This window comes from Carlito syrichta, unplaced genomic scaffold, assembly GCF_000164805.1.
Source record: "Carlito syrichta isolate Samal-C Ts95f unplaced genomic scaffold, Tarsius_syrichta-2.0.1 Scaffold302409, whole genome shotgun sequence".
NCBI classification, from domain to species: domain Eukaryota; kingdom Metazoa; phylum Chordata; class Mammalia; order Primates; family Tarsiidae; genus Carlito; species Carlito syrichta.
In genome coordinates, this window is record NW_007246505.1 from 203,224 (window position 1) to 226,756 (window position 23,533).

The window sequence follows — 23,533 nt, forward strand, 5'->3', positions numbered from 1 at the left end:
ATCAATGGAATAATAAAACCCACCTCACTGTGATATTGGAAAGGTTAAATGAAATTATTTTATCAGTTTAGATTGTATTGACTTCATGTAACAGAAATTCACCTACAGTGGCTTAAATAAATGAGGGCTTTATTTGTGTCACTAAAAGAAAGTAAGAAAGTAGACTATAGAGGACTGGGACAGTGGTTCCACAAAGTAATTGAGAATCAGGTTCTTATATTTTTTTGCTCCCAAATCATTAGCATGTGTATTTCTTGTTTTTATTTTTTCATGCTAAAGGTGTGGGGTATAATTCAGGATTAGGTACACAAGTGGTCATCTCGCAAAAACATGGAGCCAACCGTGCTACACATCGAAAGTGGTCTGTATTGAATGGGAAAAAATATTTGCCAACTGTATATCTGACAAAGTTCTAACATCTAGGCTCTACAAGGAACTCAAACGTGCCAAAAGGAAAAAAAACAAACAGCTCCACTAAAAAGTGGGCAAAAGACATGAATAGACACTTCTCAAAAGAAGAAATATGGGCAGCCAACAGACACATGAAAAAGTACTCAGCTTCACTAACCATCAGAGAAATAGAAATCAAAACCACACTGAGATACTACCTAACTCCAGTAAGAATGACCATCATTAATAAAACAAGCAGCAACAGATGCTGGCAAGGATCTGGAGAAAAAGGAACGCTTCTACACTGCTGATGGGAATGCAAACTAGTGCAACCTCTTTGGAAGATAGTGTGGCGATTTCTGAAAGAACTAGAAATTGACCTTCCATATGACCCAGAAATTCTCCTATTGGGAATATACCCAGAGGAACTCAAATCATTCTACAAAAAAGATATCTACACACATATGTTTGCTGCAGCTCCATGCTGCCCATGGAAGCTGAACTGGATTTTAAAAATGTGGTGCCCACCTGGGCAGTGAAACCTCATCTCTACAATAAATCAAAAAATTAGCCGGGCGTGGTAGCACATGTCTATAATTCTGGCTACTCGGAAGGCTGAGGCGGAAGGATCGCCGGAGCCCAGCAGGTCGAGGCTGTGGTGGCCGGTAGCGGCCACTGCACTCCAGCCTGGGCAACAGAGTGAGACTCCAACTCAAAAAAATAAAATAAAATAAAGTAAAAATAAAAATTGTTTTGAATACTAAAAGCATAATATGGACTCATGAAAAATTAAAACACTACAAACAAGTTAATGATAAAAATTGAAAGTCAGCCGGGCACGGTGACTCAACCCTGTAATCTCTGCACTTTGGGAGGCCAAGGCGAGAGGGTTGCCAGAGCCCAGGGGCTTGAGACCAGCCTGGGCAACTTGGCGAGACTTCGTCTTTGCAATATGTCAAAAAATTAGCCAGGTGTGGTAGTGCGTGCTTGTAGTTCCGGCTACTTGGAAGGCTGGGGTGGAAGGAACACCTGAGCCCAGCCACATAGAGGTTGCGGTGCACTCCAGCCTGGGCGACTGAGTGAGACACTGACTCAAAACAAAACAAACAAAGAAACAAAACCCAAAACTGAAAGTCTCCTCCATGTCTTCCCATTCCCTTTTCCTTCATAAATTCTGTGTCTAGTGTTTTTCTCTACAGATACAACATGTACAGGTGATCCTCGTTATTTGTGGATTCTCTTTGCGAAGTCACCTGATCACTAATATTTATTTGCAACCCCTAAATCAACACTTCTCTGAGCTCCCGTGGAGATGCGCATAGCTGTGGCACATGTGGGTGCCTGACATGCAGGTTCCCAGCTGAGCTTGACAAGGGTTTCAGCTCTCAGAGGGTAAACAAGTGTCCTTTTCACAGTCTATTTCGTGCCACCTATCGTGTATTTGGGGGCATTTTCTGGCGATTTCGCTGTTTACCATGGCTCCCAGTGCAGGGCTGCTGTACTATCTTGTGTCCTGAGTGCAGGAGACTTGGACTTGTCTTACAGAGACAGCGCATGTGTTAGAGAAACTTCATTCAGGCGTGGGTGGTAGTCCTGTTGGCCATGAGTTCAAGGTTAATGAATCAAGGATATATATGAATAAGGTGTCTTTAAACGGTTAAACATATAAAACAAGGTTACGCATTGATTGACTGGCAAGAATGTTGTCACCAGAGGCTCTCAGAAACCTAACTCTGTACTTTCCCGGGGGGTCAGTGATTTAGTCTTCTCTAATTCACTTTATAGATCGTAACCGCTATGAATAATGATATACTCTCTTCTTCAAACAATTCGATAGTTTTGTTTCACGTCTACATATTTTTTAGTCCCTCTTCTCTTATTTCTGATTTCCTAGATTTTGCCTTAGACCACACATAATTCTGTCTTTATCTATGTTCAATCAAAAATTCAAACTTTTTTTTTTTTTTTAGTTGGAGTCTCATTGTGTTGCCCAGGCTTGAGTGCAGTGGCATACTCACGGCCACCTCAGCACTGACCTGCTGGGCTCAGGCAATCCTTCTGCCTCAGCCTTTCAGGTAGCTGGAACTACAGGCATGTGCTACCATGCCTGGCTAATTTTCTGATTTATTGTAGAGACGAGATCTTGCCAAGTTGCCCAGGTTGTTCTCGAACCCGTGGGCTCAGGCAATCCCCTCACCCTGGCCTGCAAAGTGCTGGAATTACAGGTTTGAGGCACCACACCCAGTCAATAATTCAGACTTTTAAATGAAATCTTCAATCTTAACACTCATACATATACATAATTTTATGTGCAACAAATATATAATTTAAGTTTCTAGCAAATCTGCTCTGATTTCTTTCTTTCTTTCAATCTTTCTTTTTCTTTTTTTTTATTAGGGCTTGCATAACTATATTTTTTTTTAGTTGGAGTCTCACTCTGTCACCTAGGCTAGAGTGCAGTGTCATGCTCACAGCCACTGCAGCCCCAACCTGCAGGGCTCAGGTGATCCTTCCATTTTAGCCTTTCAAGTAGTTGGAACCACTAATTAGCCCAGCTAATCTTTTGATTTCTTGTAGAAACAAGGTCTCGCCAAATTGCCCAGACTGGTCTCAAATCCCTGGGTTCAGGTAATCCTCTTGTCTCCGCCTCCCAAAATGCTGTGATTACAGATGTGAGCCACCCCGTGCCTGGCTTGCATAACTATAAAAAGGTGGGGGAATAAGCATAGGTAAGGTATCTGCCCACTAAAAATTTTAACCTGATGCCCCTAAGTGGATGACTCTGAGGAGAGTCCCAGGAAGCTGCTCCAGTTCTCATAAATCTCTGGAAGCTCTCGCCAACGTGAGAGGGCTGCTGTGCTATCTTGCATCCTGAGTGCAGGAGGCTTAATGAATCAAGGATATAGCTTAATAAGGTGTATGCATTCAACATCTGTTCCAGTTCCATTATAGCCACCACCAGTGAATAACCGTCTCTCCCTTCTTCCTAATCGCTTGCAAGTGTCTTTCGTGGGCAGACACCTACCCAGAACCATTCAGGGAAGGAGATTCTGGGAGATGTGGTCCCTGGCTCTTGTACAAGGCAAAGGCTGTAGGTGAAAGTGTCAGTGATGCCCGGTTGACAAGAGACAGCTCCTTTAGTATCTGTTTCCTTCCAGGTCTGTTGAATTTGCTCATCTGGTCATTTTCTTTCTTACATTTTCACTGGGTTTTAGTGATACAAGATGGCCAAGTGAGCTTTCTTCCGTGTTTCCTTTGTGAAATTCCCACCTGTTCTTGTTCCTGAGGGCGTGACTAGGGAGCAGGCCAACACGACAAAGACACACATAACTGTCAACAGAAAGCTTTATTCAGTGGGCAGTAGGTGGCCTAAGTTCATATCTACTTTTACCTCTGGAGTGAGGTGAGTCTTTTTTCCTCAATTTCCTGTTGTTCCAAAATGACCTCATTCCCTCTCATGCTTCTCCAAGGGAATACTACACACAACTGTCAGACGTGTACTTTGTTTAGGCTCCAGAGATGCTCTTGGGGCCTAATTTTGAGACAAACACCCATGTTGAGGCCGGGCACAGTGGCTCATGCCTATAATCCCAGCACTTTGGGAGGCGGAAGTGAGAGGACTGCCTGAGCCCACAGGTTCAAGACCAGCCTGGACACTTGGCGAGACCTTTTAAAAGTTGGTAAGGGCTCTCACAGTCTGTGCATTTGGTTGGGTGAAACACAAGATGACCCACTGTGAGTGGGATGAAAATGCATAACCTGCCTTGGTTCAACATAGAGAAAGGGATTCAAGAGCTTAATGAAATCACTTCACTTAATTCATTAAAGTGAATTTATCATTTAAGACCGACATCCTTGATAGGTGGGCCTAGAAGACATACTGATCCAGAGACCCACTAATGTCCATCTATGTTGCCGCAGCCCTTATAGAAGCGTACTCCCCATGGGTAGCTTCAGGGGATCCTTGACTTCCTTGCAGACTATGCCCAAAGATGTAATTCCTATTTACTTCCCTTCTTAGTAATCATAGGTTTGAACAATACAGTATCCATGTAATAATGTCTTGTGATTTGTATAACTTTTGCATCAATGTATTCATGAGTCTTGTGACTTGTGGAACTTTTGTAATGCATGATAAATTTCCTTTACTCTAAATGCCACTATCTAAATATAAAACACAGTTGTAACTCAAGTTCTATACAATGCCCTGCTGGTCACGTGGCTCATGCATAGGTACTGACAACTCTGGACTACAAAAGTGAACTGTAAAAGCCTGGAGGTGAGCAGAACCTTTTAGAATGGCCTTGAGTCTGGCTCTACTCCCTGGATTCGAACTCAGAAAGAAACTTCTTTCTACCAGTTCCCTGCCCCTTGATTTATCGGTATCAAGCGTGAGCAGCCGAGTGTTACTCGGACCATGACAATTCTTTTTTCACCCATGATCTGAGTAATATATTTGTGAGGGTAACCCAGCATCCTTGAAGAGCTTTGTGACTGCTCTTTACCGCAGGCCACCTTTCAGTGAGAACTGCAGCCAATGAATTGGGATGCTTAAATGCATTCCCACTACACCTCAGGATGGCAGGGGCCAAGTGACAGCACTCAGTCATCAAAGGCAAGATTGTGGCTACCATACGGGACAAGAGAGTCAAAGCAGCAGTCGTGATGGTCTGGCTCACCCTGACCTACGGTGTTGGCAGGTTGATCATGGTGTTCCTAGAAGTGAAATAGATAAGAAGTCTACTAAATTCTTACTTGTTCTGCATAAGCAGAAATGTCTTAGGTCCGGTGAACAAAAATCTAACCTGAATTATAAAAACAGAGTCATGGTCCCTCCATCAGTTTCCAGACTTAAGCCACTTAACAGACCCTTGAAAGAAAGAGAAGCTGGGTTCCCTTAAGGAACAACCCCAATACACTTCCAAACTTTTACACCACTAATCATTCTCCCAGACTCTCCCAAAGGGACCTATGGCCTTTTGCCAGAGTAACTGTGAACTGGGAAAAAAGGCATAACTAGACCTTTCAGGGACTACTGGACACTGTCCCTGAACTGACACTAATTTTAGGAGACCCAAAACATCACTGTGACCAACCAGTCAAAATAGAGTTTTTTGGAGGTCACGTTATCAATGAAAGTGTCAGCTCAGATTCAACTCACAGTAGATCCTGTGAGACCCCAATGTCACCCTGTTGTTACCTCTCTAGTTCCAGAATGTATAGTTGGAATAGATGTACTCAGTAGTCGAGTCCCCAAATTGGTTTCCTGGCCTGTGGAGTGAGGGTCATTGTGGTGGGAAAGGCCAAGGGAAAAGCACTAGAATCGCCTCCTGCTGGGAAGACAGTAAGCCAAAAGTAATGCTGCATCCCTGAAGGAACTGCAGAGATTAGTGTCACCTCAAAGGACTTCAAGGATGCACCACCTCCCCACTCAGCTCACCTTTCTCCCCTGTGCAGACCGATGAGTTTTGGAGAATGATAGTGGATTATCATAAGTGTAACCAGGTGATGACTTTAATTGTGATTTCATTGCTTGAGGAAATCAGCACATTCCCTGGTACCTGGTAAGCAGCTATTGATCTGGAAAATGCTCTCCATACCTGTTGGTGATGCCCTCCAGAAGCAGTTTGCTTTGAGCTGGAAGGGCTGGCAATACACCGTCACTTTCCCACCCCAAGGGAATGTGGATGTCTAACCTTACATTATGATTTAGTTTGCAGAGATCTTGCTTACCTTTCCTCTCCAGAAGACATAACACTGGTCCATTCATTGCATGGGGGACAATTTGCTGTTTGGATCTAAGAATGAAAAGTAGTATGTGCTCTGGATGTCCTGGCATTGGTAAGGGGAGAGGAAGCAGCTAGAAGACAACTATGCAGACAGACAGGGCCGGTCCAAAGTAACAAGCTGAGAGGAGCCAGCTAGTAAATAACTTGGCAGACAGACAGGGAGGGTTTCCCAGTCACAAAGTAACAAATTGAGAGGAGACATCTAGTAAGCAACTCTGCAGACAGACAGGGAGGGTGCCCATAACAAAGTAATAGACTTCCTGCTGCTGAGATTGGAAAACAACCAATCAGCTCACAGTTAGTGCTAGCCAATCAGCTGGGACTTAGAGCTATATAAGCCCCGGGTTTCAGTGTGAAATTGGTAACTCCCTTGGGGTTCCTTTCCGCTCTGGGAGCTGTTCTGTCCTCTCAATAAATCCTGCTTTCTCAACTTTCGGCTGTCTGTGTCCCTCCTTCCTCCTGGCAGGAGACAAGAACCCTGACCTGAAGAGCTGCAGAAAGTTGTTGGAGCCGAAGAGCCGTGTACCCCGGAGGATGGCTTGGTAGGAGACAGAGCTGGTGAATCAGGAGAGCTGCCACAGAAGGTGAGACTCCAAAGCCAAGGGACCTCTTGGGCAAGGCTTGCCAGCCCACCAAATCAGCAACACTCTCAGGGCTTGACCTGCCAGCCGGTCAGAGCCAACACTCCGGGGGCTGGGCTCACCCACCCATCGAGCTGACTGACCGCTCTCTAGGGCTCAGCTAGCCGACCCGCTGAGCTGACACTCTCCAAGCCCAGGCTGACCCGGAAAATCCATGTCAGTAAGACATTTGCATGCCAGAGCGTGGGAAATGAATCCAGCAAGAATTCAGAGGCTTTCTGCCTCTGTGAAAAGTCTAGGGGTCCAGTGGTGTGGGGCATGTCAAGATGTCCCTTCTGAGAGAAAGGAAAAGCTGTTTGCATCCGGCCTCTCCTAGAACCACAAGAGGCACAATGCCTGGCAGGCATCCTTGAAGGCAGCACACTCCTCATTTGGGGGTGTTACTTCAGCTCGTTTTCTGTGTGCCCCAAAAAGCTGCACAGGCTGATTTGCTGCTTAACGTATGGGATGGCAGATCCTCGGGTGCTTGACCCAGCAGTGGTAGCGGCAGACAGGGATGCCCTCCATGGAAGAGAAGGCCTGAGGAAGGCATGGGCTGCCTCTTCTTCGTGGAGAAGGCTTCCGAGGGACTTTCATGGATGTGTCTTTGGCCAGACCTTAATTAACCACATGGCGAACTGAGCGGCAAGAGACCCTAGGAAGCCAGGGCTTAGCTGACCTAACTTCTTCTAAGGTCAAGCAGAGGAAGGAAGGCCATGGATTGGGTGCTGAAGGCGATAATGAACAGGTTCTGCCTCCCACACTTCCTACAATCAATCGCGCGCTCTCTCTCTCTCTCTCTCTCTCTCTCTCGTTGGAATCTCACTCTGTTGCCCAGGCTGGAGTGCAGTGGCATGCTCACGGCCACTGCAACCTCGACCTGCCGGGCTCAGGGGATCCTTCCACCTCAACCTTCCAAGTACCTGGAACTATGAGCGTGCCACCATGCCCGGTTGATTTTTTGATTTATTGAAGAGATGAGGTCTTGCCGAGTTGCCCAGGCTGGTCTCAAACTCCTAGGCTCAGGCAATCCTCTCGCCTCCACCTCCCAAAGTGCTGGGATTACAGGCGTGAGCCACTGTGCCTGGCTTCCTACATTATCTCAATGTGCTAAGTGGATTTCTTTGGCAGGGAGCTCTAGAAAAATTAAAGTAAAACAAAATGTTGCAAAAATATTAACTTGAAAAATCATTGAAGTTAGTTGTAGAGCATCGATTCCTTCCGGAAACATTCAGCAAGTCACTGACTACACACCAAGCATTAGGCTAAAAGCCCAGAGGCAAAGACAAAGGAGGGTTATGCACGTCCTTAGAAAGTTGAGAATAAATGGCAGAAACAGGCCTGTAAATATTGTCATAAAACGAGCCAACAAAAGAAACCCTACAGGGCAGTGAGAACTCAGCCTGGGATCCCAGAACTGTTTTAGAGAAATGTTGACTTCACCAGTTGGAAGAAAACAGCACAAACACAGACAGGGGGACCAAGCCGGCCCAGCAGAACCGCGAGTTGTCCCCAGGACTACTGGCCGAGGGCTCTGCACGTGCTGTTAACAGAATCCCCGCTTTTCAGCTTTGCAGAAAACGTGCAAGACTTGGAGCCAGAAGACTTCTTCTGGTTCTGCTGCTGCTGAACTCTGTGAGGTCGCTTTGAAATTGAAGCCAAGGAGCCGCTGTATTCATCACTGCGCTCTTACCACGTTCCTCCTCACGGAAGGACAGCGCGCGCTGTGTGCCCTGCTTTTCTGCCGTGTCCCTGCCAGGGTGGTTGGAATTGCATCCATCTGCTAGCACTTGGTATATTTTTTGCAGAACAAGCCAGACATAACTTACTACGGCAAATTTGTACCTGGAAGTCGGGGAGCTGTGATGGCAGACAAGCTCGGGGAACATCTTGCCAAACTGTGAAGAAACCTGCTTTTCCAGGAGGGGATTCCCGGGATAAAACCGGCTTCCGAGATTGGCAACCCAAACCACTAACGGAAGGAAAGTATTTGAAATCAGGAAATATTGAAATAACCCTGTATCTGCCAGGTTGAGAGAGAGTGAGAGATCACACAATGTCATCAGCACTTTAATTTACTCTCTCTCTCTTTTTTTTAAAATAGAAAGCCCTCACGTCTCCTTTTTTGGTCACTTAAGTTTTTGCTGGTGGTTTTAAAAATGTCTTTTATTCCATGACATTATAGGAAAGGCGCTTTTGGAGTCATACTTTAGTTATAAGTGAATCTCCTACAACTGTTTTTTATTTCCATTTTGTTTCGCTGACTGAGAATGTAAATTGAACTTTCGTGCTGTGGTGCTTTGTTCTGCCTCCCTTTGTGGAAATGTGTTCTGAATTAAAGTCCACGAATAAACCAGGGCAGTCCCAAATATTGCCCTTCAGCTTTTGAACAGCCTGAGAGCCAAGAAAAGACAGAGCATGTGGGTTTTATGAGCCCCAGATGGTGTAATGGGTGTCATGCGTGTCTTTATGTGGGGAGGTCATGGGTTCAGGTTCCATCTGGAGCTGTGTCCAGACACTTCATAGCTAAGGAATAAAGATGGGATCTTGGGCAGGAAACGCAGCCACCTGTGGGGAGGAGACGGGCGCCTTCTCACCCCGACACCCCTTCTTGATCGATGCCCATTTACTCATCTGCATCAAGTGATGTTGCTGTCGGCTCAGAGCAAAGCAAAGTCATGCATTGTTTTCCGAAATCTTCTGTCTGCACTGACTTCCTTGTTGAGATCCTTGAATTAGTTTCTTCACTTGTTCATTACTGGGAAACCCAAACCGTCTTCTCACTCCTAAAGCAAGTAGTAAGGCTTACAGAAATATTTTCTGGTCATGCTTATGCTGTGGTCCTGGGAGTCGGAGTAACCAAAAGAAAGTCTTTGAGACCATTTTCTATTTCTCACCAGAGCAGACATAAATCTAGACATGGCGATGCTATTTGACTTAGCTTCCGAATAGTACTGGTATGCTACAGCCATCATGGATTTGCGGCCACGTTATTAATGTATGTACATGTTTTCTTTCAGTTTTTAATCTGAAGACATTTTAATTGTGATAAAATATACATCATATAAAATTTACCATTTTAGCCATTCTTAATCTCACAGTTCAGAGGTATTAAGTAATTCATATTGTTGTGTGACCATCAATACCATCTATTTACAGAACTCTTTTAATCTTGCAAAACTGAATCTCTGTCCCCATCAAACACTAACTCCTCATTCACTGCATCTGGTTTCCAGGTCCTTAATTCATATACATTTTCTAGACTTCTAGGTATGGGCTATAGAGAAAGTATTTTCCCTCTTTTTTTTTTGTTTTTAATTTTATTTTCAAGGTGTGGGGTACAATTCAGGGTTAGGTATACAAATGTTCATTATGCAGGTACCCTTGCTGATGAGGTGTGCCCCTCCCTCCCCTGGCAGTTTTCCACTACTGCCAATCCCTTTCTTATAATAGTATGATAATTGTTCAAGGTCTGCTTATGAGTGAGAATATGTGGTACTCAGTTCTTTGATTTCTGTGTTAGATCGCTCAGTATCATAGACTCTAAGTCCATCCAAGTTGCTGCAAAGTTCATAATTTTGTCCTTCTTTCTGGCTGCATAATAATCATTTGTGTATGTGTACCACTTTTTTTAAAATTCAGTCCTCTATTTTTACTATTCTTAGTCTATGCAGGGGAGGAAGAAAGTTTCTTTTCCCTTTACCCATCTTAAATTGATTGGCTGGGGCCTGTCAATTAGACTAACAAAAGACAGATTAGTGAGGCCTGTAATCCCAGCACTGTGAGAGGCTGAGGGCGGGAGTTGAAGACTCTGGCTCTACAAAATTTTTTTCAAAAGTAGGCTGGTATGGCGGCACCTGTAGTTACAGCTACTTGGGAGGCTGAGGCAGGAGGATCATTTGAGCCCAGGAGTTTGAGGCCGCCGTGAGCTATGATCATGCCACCACATTTCAGCCTGGGTGACAGCCTGTCTCAAAAAAAGAAAGTTAGCATGTGTATCATGCTCATCCGTTGGAGAACTCAGAGATGAGTACCTCAGAGGGGTGGTTAGAGCTTGGATTTCACTGCATCTTGACAGAGAGCAAGAACTTTTGTAGGGGAGTGGCAAGACAAAGGGAAAGGGGTCCAAGCTCCCAGAGTTTGAACTGTGGGGAGGAAAATCGCGGATGGGAAAAGAATGGGAGATGAGGGTGGCGGGAGGGTTTGTTTCGTAGATTCCTCTGGTGCCTTCTGATGGCGGATGCGGGTCTTGAGTCCCCTCTGGTGACTACCTTTGGTCCTTCCTGGTAGAGAGAAGAGGGGACAGCTTTACCAATTTACGTCCCACTTGTAGGCAACTGGGGCAGGACCAAGGGCTTTTCTTGGATCTGGGTCTTCTCCGTTGCCTTCAGCTCAAAACAATCCTTATGTCAAATTTTGGGGTGACACGTTCTTCACCCCTTCTCCTATGAATGAAGAATTTCTACTCTCTTCCCCTTCACTCCAGCCTGTGTAAGGGAAAATGGGACATTTTTAATGGGTGTCTAGGGAGGAGAAGCGGCTCCCTCCCTAGGGAGGGAGGCCCTTCCACGATTTTCGGAAGTAACAGGCTATCCAAGACGTAGTCACTGCGTTCTTCTGCCATTCTCCGGCGGTCTGTGGCTGGTCACATAGGACCGTGATTGGCTGCAGCTGGGGTGGGATGTTAAGAACACACTCAGTAGAAAGCGGAGTAAAAGCCTTTTTCTCCAATCACCTTTTACGTGAATAAAAGTGGCATTTTGGTCCTTGTCTGTCTGCTTTTTCTTTTTCTTTTTTTTTTGAGTTAGAGTCTCACTCTGTCGCCCAGGCTGGAGTGCAGTGGCACACTCATGGCTACCGCAGCCTCGACCTGCTGGGCTCAGGCCATCCTTCTGCCTCAGTCTTCCAAGCAGCCGGAACTATAGGCGCGTACCACCACACCTGGCTACCTTTTTTTTTTACTTATTGTAGAGACAAGGTTTCGCCAAGTTGTCCAGGCTGGTCTCGAAAAGAATGGGCGAAGAACACTGGGCTCAGGCAGTCCTCTCACCTCTGCTTCCCAAAGTTCAGGTGTGAGCCACTGCGCCTGGCCTGATTTCTTAGCTGGTTCAGAAGTCAGGAAGAGAAAAGAGGGGTGTTACCTGGTGCCCCCTCCCTGCGCCCCTAACCCCAGCACGAGCTTGAGAACATTTGATGTCAAATATTTTACACGAGGAACACATTTTGGCCAGCTGGCCTTCGGAGCTTTGAAGATCCTTTGGCTTAATTTCTGCCTGTCATGCCAGCTCTTGGTGAGCAAGAGCCAATTCCCTTATTACGAATAACCGGCACCTTCCTATGCTGCACAGAACAAGACCCATCCATCAGTTAATCCTGCCACGGTCCCCCTGCGGGCTGCGACAGTTTCCCTGTCGTGAAGCAGACAGATCACTCATCGGTGGCACCAGTGGAGAGAAACTGCCTGGGAAGGATGATTTGGGGCTGAAGTGGGAAGGAGCCATCCTCTATGTAGCCAACTCCTTCTTTCCTATATATTTTTTTGTTTTGTTCGATCCACTGAACTCCAGTCTGGGTGACAGAACAAGGCCCTGTTTAAAAGGAAGGAAAAGCCGGGCTCAGTGGCTCAGCCTGTCATCTCGCGCCTTTGGGAGGCTGAGGTGAGGGGATTGCCTGAGCCCGTGGGTTCGAGACCCGCCAGGGCAGCGAGACCTCATCTCTACAATAAAATCAAAAAATCAGCCGGGCGTGGTAGCGCACGCCTGTAATTCCGGCTCCTTGGAAGGCTGAGGTGGAAGGATCGCCGGAGCCCAGCGGGTCGAGGCTGCGGTGGCCGGGAGCGGCCACTGCACTCCAGTCTGGGCGACAGAGTGAGACTCCGACTCAAAAAAAAAAAAAAGAAGAAGGAAAGAAGGAAAAGGAAAGGGGAAAAAAGACTTAAAGAAAGTAGCATAATAGATGACAGAATTCAGCAGGTAGGAATCTTTAAAGGGGAAATATTTGAAGAAGGTATACTTAATGCTTAAATAGAATAATGAAATAACATCAGACTTACAGAAAGTTTGTACAGACAGGACGGCGAAGAATCGGCTTCCCTGACATTCGCATCTTCCACGGCCAGTGCAAGATGACCTAACCCAGGAAATGAGCATCCATGATCTAGCTACTAAGCAAACTACAGAACTCATCGGAACTTTTCCAGTTTCCCGACCAATGGCCTTCTTCTCTTCCAGGAGTTCCCCTGTAGTTAGCTGTCACAGCGCCCTGGTCTCCTCCGACCTGGGACAATCTTAATCTTTCCTTGTCTTTCATGGTCTGAACAACTTTTGAAGAAGACTGGTCAGTCGTGGCTGTGGAGCATCTTCTGATCTGGGTCTGTCTCACGTTGTCTTATGAGTTGATCGAGGTTACACATTTTTAGCAAGGGCACTGCATAAGTTCCGCTGTACCCTTCTCAGTGCAATGTGTCCCTACAGGGCTTATCATTCACTTCATCTTCTTGGAGATGTTAACCTTGACCACCTGGTTAAGGTCACACCTTTTGGCTCCTTCACTGTGCAGTGTAATTATGAAAGAGGGAGCTTTTGAGATGGTGCAAATGTCCTATTTCTCCTCAGACTTTTCCCCACAGTTTTAGCATCCATTGGTGGGTCTTACCTACAATCATTATTGCTACAAGATTTGTCTAATGGGGATTCCCCCCCCCCGTTTCTTCTAACTTTATTCATTGAAATTCATTTGTAAGGAAGAGCTGTTCTTTATTCCTCATTTATTTATTTACTAAAATTTTTATTTTTTTCAGCATGGACTCATGGATTCTTATTTTAAGGGCGATAATTCATTACTACTATTATTTATTTTGTTGCTCCAATTCTTAGCACTTTGTTCCACCTCTCTGCTGGAGTGTGTAACTGAGTGCAAACCAGCTCTAAAGTCAGATACAAGCGTTGTTTGACATTATCCACCATTTCAATAGGTGTTTCAGGGAGAAGTTGATGAACTTTTTCCTGCATCTTAATGTAATATTCTATGAATTTATCTAGATTTAATGATTATATTTATTACTCGTAGTAAGTTTGGTAGTCATGGGAGTTTTTACCTGGTTTTTGAGTTAAATAAGCACTTGACAAATTGTAGGGGCTTATTAAATGTTAATCATTATTATTGTCACTGTTTTTATCATTTGTATGCAGTATAATTATAAATAAGACAATTCATAAATATTCTAGCAGAAATTCACTCACAAGAAATTCCTCATTTATGGGATGGGAATAATACCTATCTTACAGAATTTAAAAATATGTAAATATATACATTCACTATTATTATTATTATTATTTTTTGAGTTGGAGTCTCACTCCCGTCGCCCAGACTGGAGTGCAGTGGCTGCTCCCGGCCACCGCAGCCTCGACCCGCTGGGCTCCAGCGATCCTTCCGCCTCAGCCTTCCAAGGAGCTGGAACTACAGGTGCGCTACCACGCCCAGCTAATTTTTGATTTATTGTAGAGATGAGGTCTCGCCAAGTTGCCCAGGCGGGTCTCGAACCCATAGGCTCAGGCAATCCACTCACCTCAGCCTCCCAAAGGCGCGGGATGACAGGCTGAGCCACCGAGCCCGGCCACTATTATTTTTAAGCGTCAAGTGTACCTTCCTCAAACATTTCCTCTTTAAAGATCCCTACCTGCTGAACTCTGTCATCTATTATGCTACTTTCTTTGTCTTTTTTTCTCCTTTCCTTTTCCTTCTTTTCCTTTTTTTTAAAACAGGGCCGAGCTCTGTCACACAGACTGGAGTTCAGTGGCTTGATCGTGACTCTCTGCAGCCTTGAACTCTTGGGCTAAGGTGATCCTCCTGCTTTGGCCTCCTGGGTAGCCAAGCAGGCATCACCATACCTGGGCGATTTTGTTTCAAGTCTTTTTTAATTTTATGTTTTAATTTTAAAGATGGGGGTGGTAGGCACGGTGGCTTTATCCTGTCATTCCAGCACTTTGGGAGGCTGGGGCAAGAGGATGGCCTGAGCCCGGGGGTTTGAGACCAGCCTGGGCAATTTGGTGAGATCTCGACGCTACAACAAATCACAAAAAGTAGCTGGGCATGGTGGCATGGATCTGTAGTTCCAGATACTTGGAAGACTGAGGCGGAAGGATTGCCTAGACACAGCAGGTCAAGGCTGTGGTGGCTGTGAGTGTGCCACTGAACTCCAACTTGAGAGACAAAAAGTAAGACTCCAACTCAAAAAAGAAAAAGAAAAGATGTGGGGTACAATTCAGGATACAAGTGGACATCATACGAGTAAAGGTTTCGGCCTTCCTTGGTCCCCACTTTGCCTGGTTTGAGATCAGGTACCCTTATTGATGTTGTGTCCCCACTTTTTTCAAGTCTTTTTTTTTTTTTGAGTTGGAGTCTCACTCGGTCGCCCAGACTGGAGTGCAGTGGCCGCTCCCGGCCACCGCGGCCTCGACCCGCTGGACTCTGGCGATCCTTCCGCCTCAGCCTTCCAAGTAGCCGGAATTACAGGCATGTGCTACGACGCTCGGCTCATTTTTTGATTTATTGTAGAGATGAGGTCTCGCTGCCCAGGCGGGTGTCGAACCCGTGGTCTCAGGCAATCTACTCACCTCAGCCTCCCAAAGACGCAGGATTATAGTCTGAGCCACCAAATCCGGCTTTTTTTCAAGTCTTGATAAGAATTTTTTGGTTACCTCCATTAGGTAAATTAAATGTGTTTTTTGTATGTGATACTTTCCTGAATTTTAAAAGCATTTACACACTAAACATGTATTTCTTCTATTATAATAAAATGTTATTTTATTATATTTTATTTTTTGAGTTAGAGTCTCATTCTGTCGCCCAGACTGGAGTGCAGTGGTCACTCCCGACCACCGCAGCCTCGACCTGCTGGGCTCCGGCGATCCTTGCACCTCAGCCTTCCGAGTAGCTGGAACTACAGGCGCGCGCTACCACACCCGGCTGATTTTTGATTTATTGTAGAGATGAGGTCTCGCCCAGTTGCCCAGGCGGGTCTCAAACCCGTGGGCTCAGGCAATTCACTCACCTCGGCCTCCCAAAGCGCGGGATTACACGCTGAGCCGCCGAGCCCGGCCATAAAATGTTGTTAAAAATATTTTATAATGTAACCCTTAAGCCCTGCTCAAAACGAAGTAAAAAATCTCACTTTGTAGAGGAGACATGATACTTGTTTTCTGTTTCTCTTATTGAGATGCACAGTTCTTTCTCCTCGGGCACACGCACTTGTTTGTTTACACGTTAGAATGGTGTTAGGTAGATTATGTCTCACTCTTTGTGTCCCACACTCCCCTATTAGTGTGTAAAATGTACACAATTTTATTCATAATTCTCCTTTTGAAAATAGTACCACTGGGAAAATGTGATCAGTTAAAATTTCCCCAATACAGTGGAGAATTTTAATTTACTTCTGTTTTGGCTTTGAGAAACAGCCTTGCCAAAGCAAACTCCCTCCAGACCTTGCAGGGCTGTGGGCCAGGAACTGGATCAAACCAAACAAGAGGTATTTCTTTACCTAAGTGCCACTGTGTAGGAGTTAGTGCTGCATTAAAGCAGCACTTGCTCACCACACTTTGTTACTTTCAACGGAGTTTTGACCTAAATCGGTTTAATTCAGACGACTGGACCGAAGTAAGCCTTAAAAGCGTTGTCAGTCAAGAAAACATTTGGAGCAAAACCACCCACCCTTCCTTCCGGCTGAGATGCAGTGAACCGGGCAGTGGCAGCGTACCTTCCTAAGTTCTTCAGAGACCAGGGATGGTTTAGGTAAAGTCCTCAACCAGGGGCAGGGACAGGCCCAACCCTGAGAAGGTTCCCAGCGAGGGCCCAGCTTTTGGCTGCCACCGCTTCTGGCAATGCAGCAGGTTCCTCCGAGTCCTCAGAGTGCTTATTCGCAGAGAATTCCCATTGCAGTTCCAATCTCTGGCTGTTCACCTGTTTCACGAGGGTTGAGGACTGACTGACCAAAATGGGGCCCTTGAAGAAGACTGGCGGGTTGAGGGGCGACGTGGAGCCCCTCCCCAGTTGCCTCTCCGTCAACCACACAAGGGCAACACAGGGAACTCTCTTCATTGTGAAAGGGAGCGAGAAAAGTTGTGTCTGTCAGCTTTTTAAGGGGAGTCTAAGATTTAGACTGGTGGTTTGTTTGGTCAATTAACCGTGTTTGGAATGATGAGCCCCTCTGAGGATCTGAGGGAAGCTATGGACACTCTTACTAGAAGAAGGTCCACAGACACATGGTGTAGGGAGAATAGTTGTTCTTTGCTGTCTTCAAAAGCATTTCTTGCGAACCTTTGGAAGATGTGATGGGTGATTTTAGGTGTTAACTTGCCTGGGCTAAGAGAGGCCCAGATGGCTGGTAAAGCATCATGTTGGGGGTGTCTGCGAGGTGTTTCTGGGAGGGATGAACGTGTGACTCAATGGATTCAGGAAAATCCGCCCTCCCAGTGTAGACACCATATGACTAGAACACAAAGGCGGTAGAAAGGTAGGTTTTCTCTCTCTCTCTTAAAGCTGGGGCACCCATCTTCTTCTGCCCATGGATGTCAGAATTCCAGGTTCTCCAGCCTCCGAACTCCAGGACAGGCACCAGCAGCCACTCAGTCTCTCAGGCCTTCGACCTCGGACCGGCAGTTACCCCACTGGCTCTTCTGGGTCTGCAGCTTGCAGACGGCAGGAACTTCTCAGCGTCCATAAATGTGTGAGCCAATTCCCGTGGTAAACCCGCTCTCCCATCTCTTGCTGTCTGTCTCCTCCACTGGTTCTGCTTCTCCGGAGAGCCCTGACTAACACAGGAGACAATCAGTGGACACTGCCTGGGGCACACTGGGGCTGGGGGGAGGACTGGCAGTGTGTCTGGGTCTGTGGCTCCTCTCGGCTTGAGGAGGGACTCCAGGGAACTTGAGACATCTGTGCAATCTGCCTCTGCTGGAGTCCCTGCAAAACAACTGGGAGTGGGTATCAGCCATGGTCTAATGACCTGCAAGACTGGCTAACACAGTCTAAGCAGTATTATTATTTTTTCTTTTCTTTTTTCCTTACACTGGATGGTTGTGACCTGACTATCCAGATTAAAAAGCAGCCTTGCTTGTCCATTCCAGAATGTCTTAGGCAATGTTCAGTCTCTTTGTTTCTCAGTTTTCTCATCTGTAAAACTAGAATAGCAATAGTGCATATAACACAGCAGTTTTTTTTTGAGTTGTAGTCTCACTCTGTTGCCCAGGCTGGAGTGCAGTGGCACACTTATGGCTACCACAGCCTCGACAGGCTGGGCTCAGGTGATCCTTCCATCTCAGCCTTCCAAGAGGCTGAAGCCACAGGAAAGTGCCACCACGCCTGGCTAGCACAGCACTGTTGTGTTTGCCTGGAAACAACTCCTAGGACGTAGTAAGTGTTGTCTCAATATCATTCATTCACTGAGCAACACATTCAATGATTTCTTCGATTCCTTCTTGCTCTAAGAATTTATGAATCTCATTAACACGTGACTCTTAATATCTCTGCACATTAATTGACAAGCCTGTCTCAGATGTCAATGGGTGGTTGACATGCTTTATTTCGCTGAATGGTCCAAACAATCCTGTGAGTTGGGTTATCAGGTTATCGCTCAATTGGCCACAGAGGAGACCAAGGTTGCATAACTTGCTGAAGATCCCATAATGGTGGGTTCAACCCCAAAGATGGTACAGCCAGAATTCAGACCCTCATCTGTCCAAATCACAGACTGGAAGAAGTAATTTGCAACCTAGAGAACAAAGGATTAGTATCAGAATACAAAAGAAGCCTTACATACCAGTAAGAAAAGAGACTAGGAACTGAAAGTACATCAACTGAATGGACAGTTCCTAGAAGAAGAAACCCACAAGGCTCACAGATCTGTGATAAAATGCTCAGTCTCACTGGGTATCGGCAAATGCAAACCAAAATGATGAGCTGCCACTGCATATCCACCAGAGGGGCTGGTGAAGACAGTAGGGAATGGGGGTTCTTACCCCCTGCGGATGGCTGACAGTCTTTCTGAGCTTTGAGGATAGCCTTCCCTATCTCCTAACTTTCCACATTGCTGCTGGGATGTCTTATACTGTTCTTATTTCTGATTCTTTGTATGTGTATTAATTAGGATGCCTTGGATAGCAAGGAACTATAGAGGAGGAAAAACTTGTCCACTGCTTTCCCAGGTTCTGTAGTTGGGATTTGTGAATTCACCTGACAAAAGACAGATTCACAGGAGAAGAGGCACACCATTTTTTTTTTTTTGCGTTGGAGTCTCACTCTGTTGCCCAGGTTGGAGTGCAGTGTCACGCTGCTCATGGCCACCGCAGCCTCCACCTGCTGGGCTCAGGTGGTCCTTCCACCTCAGCCTCCCAAGTAGCTGGAACTACAGATGCGTGCCACCACACCCGGCTAATTTTTGTGATTCATTGTACAGACGAGGTCTCACCAAGTTGCCCAGGTTAGTCTCAACCCCTGGGCTCAGGCAGTCTTCTTGCCTCGGCCTCCCAAAGAGCTGGGATGACAGGCTGAGTCACCGTGCCCGGCCCGCACACCAATTTTATTTGATGTTCATTTTTACATGTACATGGAAACCTTCACAGAATAGAATCGGAGACCCAAGGAGGAGGCCAGACCCAGGGGCCTATATGCCATTTTCGTAAAGGGCGATATATTGTGGAGACTGGACAAGGGAAAGGTTTGTGCTTCCAGGGTGGTAAACTACATGGGGGAAACCAGTGGCTGATGAGGGTCATTTAACAAGGTCTGTCTGTGCGGACCCATCTCAGTGCTGTTTCCAGTGATAAAGGTTGTCTTTCCCTTCTCAATGAGAGCATGGGAGACATCTTCACAAAAGGAAACTCACGCCTTGCTTTCAAGCAGACAGGAGAGGGTAGAGAGCTTTTTCTGAGGGTGCTGGTTTTTGATTGCCTTCAGCTCAAAACAATCCTTATGCCATGTGGCATGGCTCGGAGTGGTGTATCCTGATCTCCTTCCGAGCATAACATCTAAGAACAGCACAAGCACCATCATTGCCTCCTTGATGGGAGGTCTGAGAGCAGGCAGCCCCAAGGCTGGACTGGCACGGCACCGTGCTTGCCAGGGCCCGGGCTCCCTCCAGCTCTCTGCCCTTCCATCTTCAAGGTGTTGGTGATACTGTGCTTCATGGAGATAAGGTGGCTGCCCAGCTCCAAACACCACAGCCCGAGTCACAAAAAGAGGAGCAATAGAGCTAGACCATTCTCAGCCCGGGGCAGTGGCTCACGCCTGTAATCCCAGCACTTTGGGAGACTGAGGCAAGAGGATTGTCTGAGCCCATGGGTTCAAGACCAGCCTGGGCAACTTGGTGAGACCGTGTCTCGGCAATAAATCAAAAAATAAGCTGGGTGTGGTGGCACACGCCTGTAGTTCCAGCTACTTGGAAGGCTGAGGGGGTAGGATTGCCCAGCAGGTCGAGGCTGCAGTGGCCATGAGTGTGCCACTGCACTCCAGCCTGGACAACATTGAGACTGCGACTCAAAACAAAACAAAACAAAACAAAACTCTACCATTCCCAGCAGGCGCCTCCCTGAATTTTCTTGGTCAGGACTGTGCAGTGCCACACCAAATCCCATAGCTGGCCAAGGGGTCCCAGATGACCATGACTGGCCCCAGCTTGATTCCTCTCTTGGGAGGCCATGCCGTGGCCTCCAAGCCTGCGTTCTGCTAAGCCAGAAAAGGGAGATGGCTGTTGGCAGACAATGTGCAGTGTCAGCTGCTGTAGAGGACCTGTGTTTTTTCCTCTCTGGAAGCTTGAGACTCTTTGTTCTCTCTGCATTTGGTTTGAAGTGGATAACTCTGAGCCTTATTTCCCTGAGTACAGACTCGACTAGAACGTCTAACTGAAGTGGAAGCATTCAGTGAAAAACCTTGAAATCAGTTAAAACAGATTCCTTTTAAAAATATTTGTATACAAAAAAAATTTGTATACATTTAAGGGGCGGGCGCAAGTGCCGTTTTGTTACATGGACAAGTTGTACCGTGGTGAAGTCTGGGCTTTGAGTATATCCATCTCTCAAATAACGTACATTTGTCCTTTAAGTAATTTCTTATCAATCACCGCCTCCCAGCACCCCCCTTCCGAGTCTCCAACGTCTATCATTCCACACTCTATGTCCATGTGTACGCATTATTGGGGTGGTCATTTATAAGTGAGAACATGCAACATTTGACACTCTAAGACAGACGCTTTCATTTTTTATTTTTGCATCAGTCTCACTCTGTCTCCCAGGCTAAAGGGTAGTGGCACAATCACGGCTCACTGCAGCTTTGACCTCCTGGGCTCAGGCGATCCTTCTGCCTCAGTCTCCCAGGTAGCTGGGACTACAGGTGTGCACCACCACATCTGGCTAATTAAAAAAAATTTTTTTTGTAGAAATAAGGTCTGGTGATATTGCCTGGGCTGGTCTCAAACTCCTGGGCTCAAGTAATCTTCCCGCCTTGGCCTTCCAAAGTGTTGGGATTACAGGCATGAGCCATCGTGCCCAGCCTAAAACAGACACTTTTGAAAGAACAACCTTGAACTACACAGATATTTATAGATAGATTAGAAACAATTCAGTAACAAGCTGATTAAAGCCACACTTTTTCTGTGTCTTGTAATCTTAGAGGTGAGCTTCTGACTAAGTCTTTGTATTAAGAAGTGTAAGGGCTTTCTTGTAATATCGATAGTCTTGCATTGATAATCCCAAGGACTGTTTTCTTGTTCCCTTGAGACTAGAGTGTGTCTGTGACAAAACAGTCTGAGTTTTTAGACTATTAGGTCTAAACAAGCATGGGTTTGTTTACAAAAGTTATAAACCATATTCCTATTAAAGCCTAACTTTCTTGCCATCCTTGGTGACTCGTGATTTATTTACTTAGCTCTCATTAACTTTACAACTTTCAAATAACCGTGCCAATTCTCTGAAATTTAGAAACATAGGTCAGGGTAAAGTCTTTTATGAAAAAGTATTTACAAATAAAATAGCATGTCTCTAACAGATTAACTTTAAAACACAATTCAGAAACTCCAGTGTTATGGTATTTGAAGTTTCATAATGATGTGCTTTGGTATGTGTCTTTTTTTTTTCTTGAGTTGGAGTCTCACTGCGTCGCCCAGACTGGAGTGCAGTGGCCGCTCCGGGCCACCGCAGCCTCGACCCGCTGGGCTCCGGCGATCCTTCCGCCTCAGCCTTCCAAGTAGCTGGAACTGCAGGCGTGCGCTACCACGCCCGGCTCATTTTTGATTTATTGTGGAGATGAGGTCTCGCCCAGTTGCCCAGGTGGGTCTCGAACCTGAGGGCTCGGGCAATCCACTCACCTCAACCTCCCAAGGCGCAGGATTACAGGCTGAGCCACTGAGCCCGGCTGGTATGTGTCTTTTAAACTTTTTCTTTGAGTCAGGGTATCACTCTGTTGCCCAGGCTAGAGTGCAGTGGCACGATCATGGCTCACAGCATCCTTGACCTCCTAGGTACAGGCCATCCTTCTGCCTTAGCCTCCCAGGTAGCTGGGACTACAGGTGTGTACCATCACACCTGGCTAATTTAAGTTTTTTTTTTTTTTTTTTGTGGAGACAAGGTCTTGCTATGTTGCCTGGGCTGATCTCAAACTCCGGGGCTCAGGCAGTCCTCCCACCTCAACCTGCCAAAGTGCTGGGATTATAGGTGTGAACCTCCATGTCCAACCTCTTTTATGCTTACTTTCTGAGGTATCCAACAGGCTGTTTAAATATGGAAATTCATGTCCCTGGCTCTGGGAATTGTCTATGAAATTTTTGAGGATTGTAAGGGTTATGGATCCATTTATCCCTTTATCATTCTAGAAGGGCCAACATCTAACCAGTATTTTGGTTAGTTAAGCCGTTGATACTTTAGGCAAACATTTTCTTTTAAAGATGTGGGGTCCAATTCAGGGTTAGGTACATAAGTGGTCATCGTACAGGTAAAGTGTGGGCACCCTTATTGATGTTATGTTCCCTCTCCCCCAGCAGTGTCCTACCCTGCCAACAGCCCCCCTTTTTTTGAGTTGGCGTCTCACTCTGTCACCCAGGCTGGAGTGCGGTGGCATGCTCACGGCCACCGCAGCCTCGACCAGGTGGGCTCTGGTGATCCTTCTGCCTCGGCCTTCCAAGGAGCTGGAACTAAGGTGTGTGCTGCCACACCTGGCTAATTTTTGATTTATTGTAGAGACGAGGTCTCACCAAGTTGCCCAGGCTGGTCTTGAACCTTGAGCTCAGGCAATCCTCTCCCCTCCACCTCCCAAAGTCCTGGGATGACCGGCGTGAGCTACCATGCCCGGCTCAATTCCTTTCTTATAGTACTATAATAATATCCAGGGTCCACTTATGAGTGAGTACATGTGGTACTCAGAAGTAAACATTTCTGGTTGGGCTTGGTGGCTCAACCTGTAATCCCAGCACATTGGGAGGCCGAGGCGAGTGGATTGCCTGAGCCTGAGGGTTCGAGATCCGTCTGGGCAACTTGGCGTGACCTCGTCTCTACAATAAATCACAAAAATGAGCTGGGCCGGGCACAGTGGCTCAGCCTGTAATCCCGCGCCTTTGGGAGGCTGAGGTGAGTGGATTGCCTGAGCCCACGGGTTCGAGATCCGCCTGGGCAGCGAGACCTCATCTCTACAATAAATAAAAAAATCAGCTGGGTGTGGTAGCGCATGCCTGTAATTCCGGCTACCTGGAAG